The sequence below is a fragment of the Podarcis cretensis genome (assembly GCF_951804945.1).
Source record: "Podarcis cretensis genome assembly, chromosome: 8".
NCBI classification, from domain to species: Eukaryota; Metazoa; Chordata; class Lepidosauria; order Squamata; family Lacertidae; genus Podarcis; species Podarcis cretensis.
In genome coordinates this window covers 713,325-729,190 of record NC_137177.1, presented here as the reverse complement: position 1 = coordinate 729,190, position 15,866 = coordinate 713,325, and the positions used below count along the sequence as shown (strand labels likewise).

Genomic DNA, 15,866 nt, shown 5'->3' with positions numbered 1-15,866 from the left:
GGCTGGGTGGGTGGGTGGGTGGGTGGGCTTTCACCCTCATGATGGAGATCCCTCCAGACCAGGGGTCTGCAACCCGCGGCTCCGGAGCCGCATGTGGCTCTTTTACACCTTTGCCGCGGCTCCGGGGCGGATACTAGCGAGGGGAGGAGGCGCATTGTGCACCCCGACACTCCCCACTGTGGCGGGCGCTGTACTGGCTGTGACGTCGCATGGGGGCGCTGCGTGCGTTAGTCACACACCGCCCCGACGTCACCTTCCCGGTTTTGCGGCTCCCAGTTTTTTTTCCCTTCAGAAACGGGTCCAAGTGGCTCTTTTTGTCTTAAAGGTTGCAGACCCCTGCTCCAGACCTACAGAGAAAGGGAACCTTGTGGGGTGGGGGGAGATCAGTCACTTGCAACCCTTCGAAGCACCTGGCCCCACCCTGTACGTAGGAACATCGGAAGGGCCTGCTGGATGAGGCCGGTGGCCGATCGACATCAGCATCCTGATCCTGCAGTGGCAAAATACCCCTGGAATCTTGATAGACTGCCTCTGGACCTGGAGGTTCTGTAAGGACACCAGAAGAGCCAGCTGGACTGGGCCAATGGCCCCTTTACACCAGCATCCTGCCCTCACAGGGGTTGGCCAGAACTTGCCAGGTTGGTGGGTCTCTTCCCAGGTTCTGGCCAGGTTTGAAATGGCAAAGAGGAAACTGAGGAGCTCCTGGCCTGGAGATAAAGCAGCGATGAAGGAAGAAGAGATCTCGCTTGCTTGTGCTGAGGAGCAGAAGGACCATAGCTCAGGGGCAGAGTGTCTGCCTTGGTGAGTTCTCCTCCAGAAAGCACACTCCATTTTGAACTGGACTATGGACTTGCATAGGGACACGGGTGGCGCTGTGGGTTAAACCACTGAGCCTAGGGCTTGCCGATCAGAAGGTCGGCGGTTCGAATCCCTGCGACGGGGTGAGCTCCCGTTGCTCAGTCCCTGCTCCTGCCAACCTAGCAGTTTGAAAGCACGTCAAAGTGCAAGTAGATCAATAGGTACTGCTCCAGCGGGAAGGTAAATGATGTTTCTGTGCACTGCTCTGGTTCTCCAGAAGCGGCTTAGTCATGCTGGTCACATGACCTGGAAGCTGTACGCCGGCTCCCTTGGCCAATAAAGCGAGATGAGCGCTGCAACCCTAGAGTTGGTGACGGTCAGGGGTCCCTTTATGTTTACCTTTATGGACTTGCATAGTTTATTGGCTGCCTGATTTTCAACACTGCTTCTGATGAATCCTGGCAAGACTTTTGATGTGAGTAAACCTTATATTTTATTGTTTTACTTAAAAAGCCTGAGAGTGATTTCTTCGTTCAGAGGGAAACATAAAGAGGAGAAGGTAGCCCAGGTCCATTGCGGTTAGTAATATGGTGCATTTGGAAGCCATGCGATGAATAAAAACTGACTCCTTGAAATAAAAATTGTCCAGTCCAAAATATGGTTCAAAAGCTTTACTAACAGAACTTACTTCAAAACAAGCATAAACCAAATAATGTTACATCCAGATTGTTGCATAATATCATGTGCTGGTCCCAGCACAGGTAGAACATCTTAGAATAATGAGATAACTTCATCCAGAGCTGAAATTAAAGCTCTGTCTCACCAAACAATCTCCATTAGCCTGAGGCTGATCTCCTTAGAGAGAGAGTTTTGCAGACTTCTCTCCTTGGTTGCTTTCAGAGCAAAGAACGAACTCACACACCCAAAATGGAGACTTGCAACTGAATACCTCATGTGATCTAAGTTAAACACCTCCTGAGAGCTAGCAGAGATACATTCTCAGCTAATCGTTGAACTGTTAGGCTCTCTGAGAGCTTCTGTTTAACTCAGTGGAAATTCCCATGTCATACTGTTTTTAGCAGTACACATACAGACCCATACAGAATGATTTTTCCATTTCAATGTGCAATTAATTAAACAATAATACTCAGCAAAGTCTGCCTAAGTCTTTTTCATCCGGCCGCCGAGGAGCAGCCATGCCGGAGCCAAAGGTATTTGTGATTGATGGACGTGGCCACCTGCTGTGTCATTTGGCTGCCATTGTGGCTGAGCAAGTCTTGCTGGGGCACAAAGTGGTAGTCGAGCGATGTGAAGGGATCAACATATCTGGCAACTTCTACCGTAACAAACTGAGGTACCTTGCTTTCCTGCGTAAGGGTATGAACACCAACCTGTCCCGTGGTCCTTACCACTTCCGTGCCCCTAGCCGGATCTTCTGGAGGACAGTGCGAGGAATGCTCCCACTCAAGACCAAATGGGGTCAGGCTGCCTTGGAACGGCTGAAGGTCTTTGATGACATCCCTCCTCCTTAGATAAGCGCAAGAGGACGGTGGTCCCTGCAGCTCTGAAAGTGGTCCGCCTCAAGCCCACACCCAAGTTTGCCTATTTGGGTCGCCTCGCCCATGAGGTTGGGTGGAAGTCCCCAGCCATCACAGCTACCCTGGAGGAGAAGCGCAAGGCAAAGGCCAAGATTCATTACACAACTCCAAAAGCAGGCAGAGAAAAATGTGGAGGGCAAGACTGCAGAATATACAGACATCTTGAAACATTACGGCATTCCGGTTTAAATAAAACTATTCACAATAAAAAACAAACAAAGTCTGCCTAAAGCACCAATGGATATCATACTTGTTCTAGAAGGTTTTGCAACCTTGTCCCAAAAGCTTCTGGAGTTCAGCTGCGTACAGATAGTGATACTGATCTGCCGAAATAGGTATTTGCATTCTCACAAATGCAAAGAGGAAGGGTCATTCCCAAATAAAACACCTTCTCCTACTCATCTAAATCCCTCCAACAAGTTAGAAGGCCCCCCCAGGACAATCTAGTCCAGCGTTACAGGTGTCACAGAGGTTGTGTGTGAATCTTGGGGGTGAAGGAGGCGGGGGGGGGGCACTTCTGCCTGGTGCTGCAGCAGCAAAGGAGCTCCAAGGAGCCACTTAGCCAAGGCTGCCTTCTGTCACTTCTGGCCTCTGTGTTGCGGTTAATTGAGCCATGTGAGGGACAGGTGGCGGGGGGGGGGGACTGTGCTGAGGAAGCTGGTGGAGAGGCTTTCTAACCTGGTGCAGTGGAAATGGAAGAAGATCTGGGCAGCTGTTCATCAAGTGGCTTGCAAGGGATGATTCAATCCGCCCCTTCCAAGGTGCTGCTGGAGGGGGACCCGGTGTTAGGATATAGTTCCGTTCCACCTTAAAAGGAACAGGCATGACTGTTGTGTGTCACATGTCTGTTTACTTCCAGCACAGTCTGCTGGGAACTTCTGTTTTGTATATCGCTTTTGCTGTATTGCTTGGACATGAAGGGAAGCAGACATGTTTTTTTCCTTTGTTCCTGAACTATGATGAATAAATGCCTGTGAATAATGCTTACACATGTCTCTGTCCGGGACGCGGGTGGCGCTGTGGGTTAAACCACAGAGCCTAGGACTTGCCGATTAGAAGGTCAGCGGTTCGAATCCCCACGACGGGGTGAGCTCTCGTTGCTTGGTCCCTGCTCCTGCCAACCTTGCAGTTTGAAAACACGTCAAAGTGCAATTAGATAAATAGGTCCCACTCCGGCGGGAAGGTAAACAGCATTTCCGTGCACTGCTCTGGTTCGCCAGAAGCGGCTTAGTCATGCTGGCCACATGACCCAGAAGCTGTACACTGGCTCCCTCGGCCAATAAAGAGAGATGAGCGCCGCAACCCCAGAGTCGGTCACGACTGGATCTAATGGTCAGGGGTCCCTTTACCTTTTATGTCTCTGTCCACCACTTCCGTTGTGAGAAGTTACTCACTCTGCTGATTAGAGCGTGCCAAGTCCCTAAAGGTCTCTGAGGCTTGTGTCACTGATTGATGCTGTTCCGAGAACCGCAGTTCGCCTGGCTGCCGCCTGGGGGCTGGACCAGCTGGGGGCCTGCCAAATGCCCCCGTCTCCCCAGACGCATCCCAACACCTGGCCCCTGATTTCAGGGAGTGGGCAGAGGAGGAATGGTGGCATCTGCCTCCCCATCCTGACTCTTCCAGGGAGGAAGACAGTATAGATTTACAACAGGAGGTTGAGGGAGGTCACAGCTCAGAGGCAGATGAGGAGGAAAGTTGGGGAATCATGGGAGAACCAGAACAACACCCGGCTGACACGTTGTCAATAGAAAGCATCCCAGACCCTCCATCTCCCAGAACCCGGCGGGCCTTAAAAGTAGGAGAGCAAAGAGCTCAAAGAGGAGGTGACGACAACGACGAATGAGGAAGCTGTTGGAGAGATGGGCAGGTGGAGAGTCACTCGGGACAAGACCATTATCCAAGAGGCTGTGTTCTAGAGCCTCTCTCTGTAAAGACTGAAATAAAAAAAAGGATTGTAAGAAACTTTTCCTCGTCTTTATAATTTCCTGGGCAACCAGCCAGGAGATGCTGACAGCATCCTGACACCCGCCAACTCCCTATGTTTGTCTGGAAAGCCTCCCAGGAGGGGAGGGGAGGGGAGGAGAGGGGAGGGGAGAGGAGAGAGGGGGCCTGCCTGCTCTGATTGCTCTCAATCATGCTGCCACTGAAACATCCCTGATGGATCACATGGCAGTGGGGAGGAGGGCTCCCTCCCTCCGCCTCTTCACATTTTATCCCATCTCCATAGAACAGAAAGACACACTTGCTTCATGAGCTCTGCATAGACCAGGGGTAGGCAGACTAAGGCCCAGGGGCCGGATCTGGCCCAATCGCCTTCTCAATCTGGCCGGCAAACGGTCTGGGAATCAGCCTGTTTTTACATGAGTAGAATGTGTCCTTTTATTTAAAATGCATCTCTGGGTTATTTGTGGGGCATAGGAATTCATTCTTCTTCTTCTTTTTAATACAGTGGTACCTTGGATGCAAACAGGATCCGTTCCAGAGCCCCGTTTGCACCCTGAAGTGAATGCAACCCATGTTTGCGAGTCGCGACTTGCCGCTTCTGCGCATGCGGGTGACATCATTTTGAGCATCTGTGCATGCGCAGGTGGCGAAACCCGGAATTAACACGCTCCATTATTTCTGGGTCGCCATGGAGTGCAACCCAAAAACACTCAACCCGAAGCTACTTCAACTCGAGGTATGGACTGTAGTCCAGCCCCCCCCCCAAGGTCTGAGGGACAGTGGACTGGCCTCCTGCTGAAAAAGTTTGCTGACCCCTGGCATAGACGCATAGGACTGCAATGCAGGAATCATGCTGAACCAGAGCCTTGCTCTGCTTAGCTCACGAAGGGCACCAGAAGAGCCTGCTGGATGAAGCCAGCATCCCCTCTGGTCCAGCATCGTCTTCACACAGGGGTCGACCAGGTGCCCCACCTGAGAAACCCACAAGCAGGATCCGGGAACAAGAGCAACTCTCCCCTCCTGAGGTTTCCAGCAACTGGGATCCGGAAACGTCGCTGTCTCCAGCCGTGGAGACAGAGCAGACCCCCTCGAAAGGTGTTGCAGGAAAACCCCTCCCAATCATTCAGTTGGTACAAACACGACACACACATACACTCACACATGACATACGCGACGCTTCTGTTATAAATTCATAGAAAACCAGCCATACATCGGATCTGTACCGTTCCACTTTTATTTTACACCATGAAGGAAGGACTATCAAAAGGGGGAGACTTGACACAAGGCAGCCATAACCCCCCAAGCCCACAGCGAGCCCTACCCAGTTGGCATGCCAACCTTGATGGTCCTAGACAGAAGATCATTACACTCACAAAGGACCTGCATATGGAAGTGGATTCAGTACGGACTGAAACAAAGGACAGTGACCAGCCCTTCCCTCTGGCAGCAGGAAACAGTGAGCTCCCCTTTGTCCTCTGGAAATGACTCATGGGGAGGGGGAAAGGAGGAACTGGCCAGGTGGCAAGACACTCGGGTTACCACCACAACCCCTCCCTCAACCCCTCCTCTTTGTGATGTGTCAATGATGTAGTCATGATGTAGTGTTAGGGGTGTAGCTTGGGGGATTAGTAGCTAATAAAGGTTGGGGTCTTCTTTTGTTCAGGGCTTCCATCTTGTTCCACCTGGTGGCAGGTGGGAGTCCTGTGGCGACAGTCTTCAATCATGACCAAGCCGACTGGCAGCTGTTTTGCTCTGGTATTCCTGGCTGGGGTCCTTGTTTTTTGTCCAAGGGAGCCCTCAGATTTCTCCGTTAGCAAGGTGGTGGACTCCCTTTCCATGGGGTTGGACCAAATGACCCTCTGGGTCCCTTCCCAATCCACCATTCTATGACGCTATGGATCCTGCCCTGTGTGTGTGTCCACCGGCAGAGCAGCGCCATGGCGACGGGGCTCTCCCTGGAGGCAAACCTGTCCGCGTGAGCAATGCGCTTCCTTGCTGGGGGTCCCACAACCTTTCCCTCCCAGCCTAGCAAGCAGGGGGAGGGGTCGCTGTGGAGCGCAGGGCCCCATCTGCCGGGCCAGGCCTGGCACACCCCACTTCTGCGACCCCCAGTGGGGCCCAGGGAATAAGCGGCTATTTTTACCCTTTCTCCAGAACCTCCTCTGCCGTTTCTGCTGCTCAGAAGGCGGGGAGGAGTGGGGGAAGAGGAGGCCAGCTGTCCTCCCCTAGAAACCCTGATGGGTTTTTTGCCGCATGGAAGACGCTGTCCACAACCCGATGCCAAGACGCCTGCCTTTCAGTTGGCGGAAGGAGAAGAAGACGCTGCCTCGTCTGAAGCGCAGGCTTTTCCTTCTTCTCCCCTGACCTACTGCAGCCTCCCAAGGTCTCAGCCCTGCCCCCCCTACGCCCCCCCCATTTGCATCTCAGCATTTGGCCTGGTGTGTTTAGCAGCCTCGTTTTTTGCAAAGGGCTTGTAAAAGTGCAGGAGGTGGTAAAACCTCTCCATAAAGTGCCCAGATGGAAGGGGGGGAATCTAAAGAAGCAGATGGCGTTTTTATAGCTCGGCGTTTATGGAGCTGTAGGAGTTTTGCACAGAGGGGTCTCCTGCTGGGGGCTGAGGGGGGACTTAAGAACAGACCACCTGTTTGCGGGGAGGGGGGCTGGGCAGAGATGGCTTTGTTTCAAGGCGCTGCGTGTCAGAATGTGCCGTCCCAAAGTTTGTGGGGAGGGTCTGAGGCTCCCCAGTCTCCAGAAATCCCTGCCATGAACAGAACTGGGAAAGGATTCCTGGCAGGAGTGAGGATGGGCACAGTGGCTTCTGGAGAGCAGAGAGAGCGATGCAGCCTGACCAGTGGCCAGAAGAGGCTCTTCTAACTGTTAAAACCAGTAATGGGGGTGGGGGAAGTTAAACGACTCCCCGAAAATCCCAAGTCCCCATCACTGCCTCGAACTAAGGTCAGGACAATAGCCGTTGGCACAGGCACCACACATGCACAACAGCAAAGCAGCTCAGAAAAGCAGTCTATAAAATTGTAGCAATAACCGGATATCATGAATCATGCTGCTTCCTCTGACTATCCAATATAGAAAACTGTAGAAGCTTCACATAAGTGCCAAAATTCAACGGTTTGACCGATTTCATTGGTTCCAAAGGCTAATGGCTCCTCCAAAGGCTAAGGGCTCCCCCCCCTCCATCATCCCTCAAGCATAAGGTCACGTACTCCTTCCCCCTCCACAAGGTGGGAACTTAGCCACACAATAGGAGGCAGGAGGCGATTGAGGGCAGCACTTACTCCAGACCGAAACCCACTGGGGTGTTGGATTGAATCCTAATACTTTCAAAGGAGAAGTGCAGGAAAGCCTGCAGCCAGGGGGATGTGTAAATACTTCTACTGTTAATTGGGGAAGAGGATAGTTAAAAGGTGTTGGGACCTGGGGTTATTGAGAGCCAGTGTGGTGTAGTGGTTAAGAGTGGTGGACTCGTAATCTGGGGAACCGGGTTCGCTTCCCTCCTCCTCCACCTGCAGCTGCTGGGTGACCTTGGGCCAGTCACACTTCTCTGAGGTCTCTCAGCCCCACTCACCTCACAGAGTGTTTGTTGTGGGGGAGGAAGGGAAAGGAGAATGTGAGCCACTTTGAGACTCCTTAGGGTAGTGATAAAGCGGGATATCAAATCCAAACTCTTCTTCTTCTATTGACAGGGGTGGGTGATGGGCTCATGTTTCTACATGCCAAACACTCCACTTTGTGACATATTTGTGATATATCAATGATGCTGTTGAAAAATGTATTTTTGCCCCATCCAGGCAAAATGGAAAGAGGCGGGTTTGTCGGAAATCAAGCCTTTATCGGGAGAAACTGGCAACTCTCCCAGGCACCCGGCTTGGTCTCCTGTTGACCTCCCTGGCTGCATTCCCCAGCAAGCACAGGCTAGGTCTCGATAGGCGATTCTTCCCAAACGTGGGAAGAACACACCCCCTCCCTCCTGCTCCCCCAGCAGGGAAAGGAGATAGACAGAAATGTATTTACATGCCTTTATTTCTGTCTTTGCAGCATTACAGAAAACATGTCTGCTCACTTCAGACTCCAGCAATCAAGTGACAAAGACTTTCTGTACTTCCTGTACAAGAGCAAGAGGAAGAGCTCATATTACACTCTGAGCTAATTCCGGTGCATCGCCCTGTGAACTGACTGTCCCTCTGTTTCCCATGGACAGTCCCAACATTCCCATCATGTTTTGTTTTCAAGCTACCAGTTTGCAGCTGCACTGCATCCATATCATAACAGTTTCTACATGCCAAACACTCCACTTTGTGACATATTTGTGATGTATCAATGATGCTGTTGAAAAATATATTTTTGCCCCATCCAGGCAAAACGGAAAGAGGCCGGTTACTTACCTCAATCTGGCCGGCTGGACACGCTCCTGATGATCTTGATCCTGGAAGGGAGAACAGCGGAAGAGGCTTGGACAAGGGGGTCGGCCTCTTTTCTTTGGCCTTAGGCCCACCCCTGGCCGGCCATCCATTGTCCTCCCTGGCCAAGGGTGGGTCAAAGACCGGCCCAAGCAGGTGGGTGGCACCCACCCAGGTGAGCCCTGCTGGATGCTGCAAATCCCGCCCACCTGTGGGGAAGGGAGGGCGGAAATTATGGGAAATGGGGAGAGGTCTTAAAAGTTCACGCAACCCCACGCTCAGGGCTCCTACTCCTTGTGTGTTTGAACCTTGTTGCAGCAAATAAAGATCAGGTCTACTGACCACTGTTGCTTCTTTAACTTGGCTGGAGACTCCTCTTGCTGACCGATGGGACCTGCAGGGTGTGGCACCCCAATGTACCGGGCAGCAGAATAAATCAGTACCCCAGGATTTTTCCTTATCAGGTGAGGAGCTGGACTTCTCACTCACCAAACTGGGAGAGGCAGCGAATGCAGAAGACCAAACAGGATTCAAAAAGACCTCCAAAGATTGGAGAACTGGGCCAAAACCAGGGGTGCCAAATTGAATAAAAGTGTGGGTGGGGGCAGGTAGGCCCCCCTCTACTGCATAATCGATCACAGGACATGGCACACACAAACCATTTGAATGGCAATGTCCATCAACTTCGAGGGAACCAGCCCCCTCAAATATTTTACCACGGGGAGTGAAAGGACCTAAGCAGCTATGGCTCCTATGGCCAAAACTAAAAATATGAATTTCAGTAGGGAGAACTATAAAGTTCTGCACTTCGGCAGAAGAAACCAGCTGCACAAATATAGTATGGGGGACACCTGGATTACTAGCAGTACATGTGGAAAGGATTGTGGGGTCTTGGTGGACCACAAGCTGAACATGAGTCCACAGTGTCAGGCAGCAGCAAAAAAGCCCAAATACTAGAAGTGAAGTTTCCAGATCAAGGGAAGTCATAGTCCCACTCTATTCTGCCTTGGCCAGACCATATCTGGAGTCCTGTGTCCAGTTCTGCACATCACAGTTTAAGAAGGATGTTGACAAGCTGGAAGGTGGGCAGAGGCGGGCAACCAAGATGATCCAGGGTCTGGAAACCAAGCCTGATGAGGAATGGTTGAAGGAGCTTGGATATGTTCAGCCTGGACATGAAAGCCATCTTCAGATACCAAAAGGGCTGCTGTGAGGAGCAAGCTTGTTTTCTGCTGCTCCAGATAGGAGATCCATGGATTCAAATGATAAGAAAGGTGTTTCTGACTAAATATTAGGATCAGGTTTCTGATGTTTTAGCTGTGATTCCTGCATTACAGGGGGTTGGGCTAGATGACCATTGGGTTCCCTCCCAGCTCTACAGTTCTAGGATCCTGTCATTTATTTCCTCCTCCCCCCATCAGAGGCAACCACTGATGACCCCCAGAAGCTCCACAGCAGGGGTCTGGATGTAGTCTAGGTGAGTGAAGTGGCATTTGGAGGGGAACCTGCCTTCCTGCTCTTGCCAGTGTTATTTGTCTGCAGCAACAACCCAGATGATCAAGACCTAGCCTGTCTTTTCTCTTTGGAAATCTAGAGATTAAACAATTCTCGTTCCTTTTCCAGATGCTGCATTTGCGGGCTTTCTGTGGGTCAGATTTTTGAGTTTAGGATTATCACGACCTGACTGGAAGTTTTGGTGGTTGTGAAGAGGTTCAGCTTTAGCACAAACCTCTGGGAGCCCTCGTGGCTCTTTCATTACCTAATTTTTGTTGCAGATTCACAAAGTGTGAATTATTAAATTGCAAATTCCCAGATTATGAATTGCAGATTGTGAAACGCAAAACAAGCAAATTAATCAGAAGCAGGGAAGGTGACTGAGACTCTTGAAGGCCATAAATTTGGATTCAAGTATTTGCCAGAGGAAACAAACATGCCTCTTTGATTCATGAATTTGAAAACCCTTGATTATTTCAGCTCAACTTTGGAAAGATGGTTTTTGCTCACAGCTCCTCAGGGGAGTGGAAACCACTTTGCATAAAGCATTCAAGTCCAAGAGTAATGAGCTCAGTGGGTACTGGAGAGCAGGAAGAGGGACTCAGCCCCAGTTGCCAGCGCAGCTCATTTGAGGAGGGGGGCAAGACTTCTCATTCACCAAGCTGGGAGGGGCAGCCAGCAGTACTTGTGGAAAAGATCTAGGCATAGCTGTCAACGTTTCCCTTTTTTTAAAGGGAAATTCCCTTATTCCTGTTACCGGAAAATCCGAGGGCTCTCTTGGACAAATGAAGACACCAACCAGAGCAATTCAGAGCAAAACAGCAGCCAGTAGGCTCGGTCTTTATTTAAGGAAAAGACTGTCGCGACAGGACTCCCACCGCCCACGATTACCTGTGTAGCCCCTCCTCGACTCCTCCTAATTTTAATGTAATCATGATGTAGATGTGATGTAATTCTGGGGGTGTAGCTTGGGGGATTAGCAACTAATAAAAGTTAGGGTCTTCTTTTGTTCGGGGCTTCCATCTTGCTTCACTTCGTGGGCGGTGGGAGTCCTGTCGCGACAGTCTTTTCCTTAAATAAAGACCGAGCCTACTGGCTGCTGTTTTGCTCTGAATTGCTCTGGTTGGTGTCTTCATTTGTCCAAGAGAGCCCTCGGATTTTCCGGTAACATTCCGAATAGGATTCCTTCGCAAGAAAAGGGAAAAGTCGACAGCTATGCTCGGTCTTGGTGGAACACAAGCTTAACAGGAGACAACAGTGTGATGCAGCAGCAAAAAACACGAATGCTACTCTAGGCTGCATCCACAGAAGTCTAGTGTCCCAATCTAAGGGAAGTCAGAGTAACACTCTCTTCTGCCTTGGTCAGACCACACCATGTCTGAGTGCCTCCCCCCCCCCCCCCCGAGCTTTCCCCACGAAAACCTGCTTGTTAAAGCTCAGTCAGAACAAATGGTAATCAATCCACAGGAAATCTACATTGGCTTTGGCTCTGATTGAGCATTAAAGAGTGTTTTCTGGGGCAAAGAAGCAACGCTTGGACATGGTGCATTTGAGCTCAGACCAGTGCCTGGAAAGAGCGGGGCAAAAGTGCTGACCTTGAAAGCCCTAAACGGCCTCAAAGGTCCAGTAGACCTGAAGGAGCATCTCCACCGCCATCGTTCTGCCTGGACACTGATGTCCAGCTCCGAAGGCCTTCTGGTGGTTCCCTCCCTGTAAGATGCAAAGTTACAGGGGACCAGGCAGAGGGCCTTCTCGGTGGTGGCGCCCACCCTGTGGAACACCCTTCCATCAGATGTCAAGGAAATCAACAACTATCTGACGTTTAGAAGACACCTGAAGGCAGCCCTGTTTAGGGAAGCTTTTAATGACTGATGTTCTATTGTATTTTTAATCTTCTGTTGGAAGCCGCCCAGAGTGGCTGGGGTATAAGTAATAAAGGAGCAGTAGTACTGTGGCTAAGCCCTGAGATGTGATATGATAGCCATCTCCCAATATCTGAAGGGCTTTCACATGGAAGAAAGAGCAGCCTTTCTTCACGGTCTGCTTCCCTCCCCCTCCTGGGCTGAACAGCATCAGGAATATCTCTGGCAGCTGTTCTGCAAATACAGGGGCAGTATCTCCTATCTCTGCTCTGCGTAACTGGACCAAATCGGTATCGGATCTCTTGGCCCAATGGCGCTTCCATTGCTTGCTCTGGGTTAATTGTTTGGCCGGCTCCATTTTGGCTTGGCTCTCGCCCTCCCTCGCTGGGTCCCCCTTGTTCTGCCATTCTAGCGCTCCATCGTCATCCTTTCTCTTTCTAATAATTTGTGAGCAGCTCTGGGAAACCCTGGGGGAGCTGAGGAGCGCCATAGAAACTTATGCATAAATAAAATAAATAACCCAAAGAAGCATTGCCGAGGGAGGATAACGGTTTGCTTTCTGAAGCTACTGTTTAACGTTTTTTGGAATACACTGTGCTGAGTCCGTGCCTCCCCCTCCCCCGCAACATCTGTAGGAGGGCGGCTAGGAAAACGGAAGGTGGGAGAACTGGGCACAGAAAGGCCTGATGCTGGGCAGAGCAATCTGCCCAACAGGGAAGAGCAGAAGGCCTGGCACTGTGGCGATGATGATGATGATGATGATTTATTTATATCCCGCCCATCTGGCTGGGTTTCCCCAGCCATTCTGGGTGGCTTCCAACAAAGTATTAAAATACAGTGGTCTGTTAAACATTAAAAGCTTCCCTAAACAGGGCTGCCTTCAGATGTCTTCTAAAAGTCTGGTAGTTGTTCTTTTCTTTGACATCTGATGGGAGGGCGTTCCACAGGGCAGACACCACCACCGAAAAGGCCCTCTGCCTGGTTCCCTGTAACTTGGCTTCTCGCAGTGAGGGAACCGCCAGAAGGCCCTCGGAGCTGGACCTCAGTGTCTGGGCAGAACGATGGGGGTGGAGACGCTCCTTCAGGTATACAGCTTTAGAGTTGGAACAGACCCCCAGAGTCATCTAGTCCAACCCCTGCAATGCAGGAATCACAGCTCAAGAATCCCTGACAGGTGGCTATCTACCTAAGAACCTCCAAGGAAGGAGAGTCCACCGCCTCCCAAGGGAGTCTGTTCTACTGTCAAACAGCTCTTACCATCAGAAGGTTCTTCCTGGTGTTTAGTCAGAACCCCCTTTCTTGCAACTTGAAGACATGGATTCGAGTCCTGCCCTCCGGAGCAGGAGAAAACAAGCTTGCTCCTGCCTGTGGGCCTTCCTGGCTGGCCACAATGGTGTTAAGGGAGAAATCTGAGGGCTCCCTTGGACAAAAAAACAAGGACCCCAGCCAGGAATACCAGAGCAAAACAGCAGCCATTCGGCTTGGTCTTGATTGAAGACTGTCGCCACAGGACTCCCGCCTGCCACCAGGTGGAACAAGGTGGAAGCCCGGAATAAAAGAGAACCCAAACTTTTATTAGCTGCTCATCCCCCATGCTACACCCCTAATATTACATCATGGCTACATCATGGCTACATCATTGACACATCACAAAGAGGAGGGGTTGAGGGATGAGTTGTGGTGGTAACCTGAGTGTCTTGTCACCTGGCCAGTTCCTCCTTTCCCCCTCCCCATGAGTCATTTCCAGAGGACAAAGGGGAGCTCACTGTTTCCTTCCCCCAGAGGGAAGGGCTGGTCACTGTCCTTTGTTTCAGTCCGTACTGAATCCACTTCCATATGCAGGTCCTTTGTGAGTGTAATGATCTTCTGTCTAGGACCATCAAGGTTGGCATGCCAACTGGGTAGGGCTCGCTCTGGGCTTGGGGGATTATAGCTGCCTTGTGTCAAGTCTTTCCCCCTTTGATAGTCCTTCCTTCATGGTGTAAAATAAAAGTGGAACGGTACAGATCCGATGTACGGCTGGTTTTTTATGAATTTATAACAGAAGCATCTCGTATGTCATGTGTGAGTGTGTGAGTGTTGTGTTTGTACAAACTGAATGATTGGGGGGGGGGGCGGTTCCTGCAGCAATGGGAAACAGGATCCCGGAACTGATGGCTGCCCTTTGGCCTGATCCAGCTGCTGCTTTGGGGCTCTGAGAATCATGGACTTGACTCCTTGCAATTCTTCTTTGAGGCAGCCACTCCAGCCAAGGGTTCTCTTCCACAGGAGCCCTCCTGCCCCACCTGGCCAGACCCCTGTTGGTTGCCATCAGGTCTTCCCATCACCCCACACATTTGCCCCTCTGCTTCCCACCATCCCTGAGCCCCTCTTCTCTCTCTTGCACCCAGCCAGTGCCCCCTCCCATTTCTCCACCACCCCACAGGAAGAAGCAGGCTCAGCACCGGCTCCTGGGGGAGATGGTCAGCCTGTCACTGGCTCAGGGTGTCCCTCGTGGGCCCCACAAAGTGAGCAGCTTTGGCGCTTTGGCCTTGAGGGAAACCCCTTTCCGAAGAAGGCTCACTTCTTCAGGCTGCCCTGTTGCTGCTTGTCCAAAACAATGTTACCGGATATTTTTGATGAGACCAAGAGAGATGCATTGTCAAAAGAACCAGTCTTACACATTTTCACCACCTGCCACTCCAACCTCCCGAGGGTTCCAGGCACTTTACTCAGTGCTGGTGTTCCCTTTTGGGAACAAGGCTCAGCGGAGACTGTGGTGTCTTTGGCATACATGGTTTATTTACACAGATATACAGCTTGAGCCTAGGATGGAAGAGCTCACAGCATTAGCCCTCTACGAGAGTCTTGCTTCTCCCCTGGCCACAGTCTGGGACGCCTGCAGAAATCAGGCACGGCTCTCTGTCCTTCAGCGCCAGCTTGCTGCATTTTACAAATGGACACTTTTTCTCTGTTCTCTCCATGGAAGAGTTTCGTGGAAGGAGGGACTCACACCCATCTGTTGTATCTGCTTTGCTAATCACCCATTACCTTCCTTTTATGCATTACCTTCCTTTTCTTCTTCTTGTAGGCGAGTTTCTGAGCACAGAAAAACTGGTTGGGCCTGTGTTTTGACACTGCTAAATTTAGCACCTGTCAGCCCATCTTCATACTCCAAGCACTGATTAAACTCCAAAAACCACTAGACCCGGGAATTCAGGGGAGTCAAGGCGCCCACAAACTCATAGCAATATGATCTCAGCAGCTCAAATAGTCATAGAATCGTAGAATTGCAAGGGGTCCCTCAGAGTCATCTAGTCCACGCCCCTGAAATGCAGGAATCTCAGCTCAAGCATCCATGACAGATGGCCACCCAACCTCTGCCAAGAAACCGCCAAGGAAGGAGAGTCCGCCGTTCCATCATGGAACAGTCCTTGGTTTGAGTCCCACCCTCTGGAACAGGAGAAAGCAAGCCTGCTCCTTCTTCAACTTGCAAACCTGATAGATCTTCACCTTGGTATTGGTTGTTAGCATCACCTTCTGTAGAGGTGCGTCATTGCCATGGCTGCCTTGCCAATACACTCGTCCAGCTGAATGTTAATGGAGAGGTTTCTGGTTATGGTGGAACCCAGGCAGACCAAATTGCCCCCCACCTCAAGCCTGTGATCACCAATGCTGAAGCATGGAGTGCTGGCCATGTCCTGGCCCATGACGTCAGGCTATAGCAAGGCCACACTCCCTTCAAGCTTGGGCAAAACAATTGATGAGTCTCTGTA

General features: G+C 51.0%; 1 pseudogene across 1 annotated transcript; it reads left to right on the top strand.

The window, feature by feature from the left end:
• Positions 1-1,949: 1,949 nt before the first annotated feature.
• On the top strand, positions 1,950-2,616 carry LOC307223273 (large ribosomal subunit protein uL13 pseudogene; annotated as a pseudogene). Its single transcript has one exon. The product of its transcript is annotated as a large ribosomal subunit protein uL13 pseudogene (transcript).
• Positions 2,617-15,866: the final 13,250 nt, after the last annotated feature.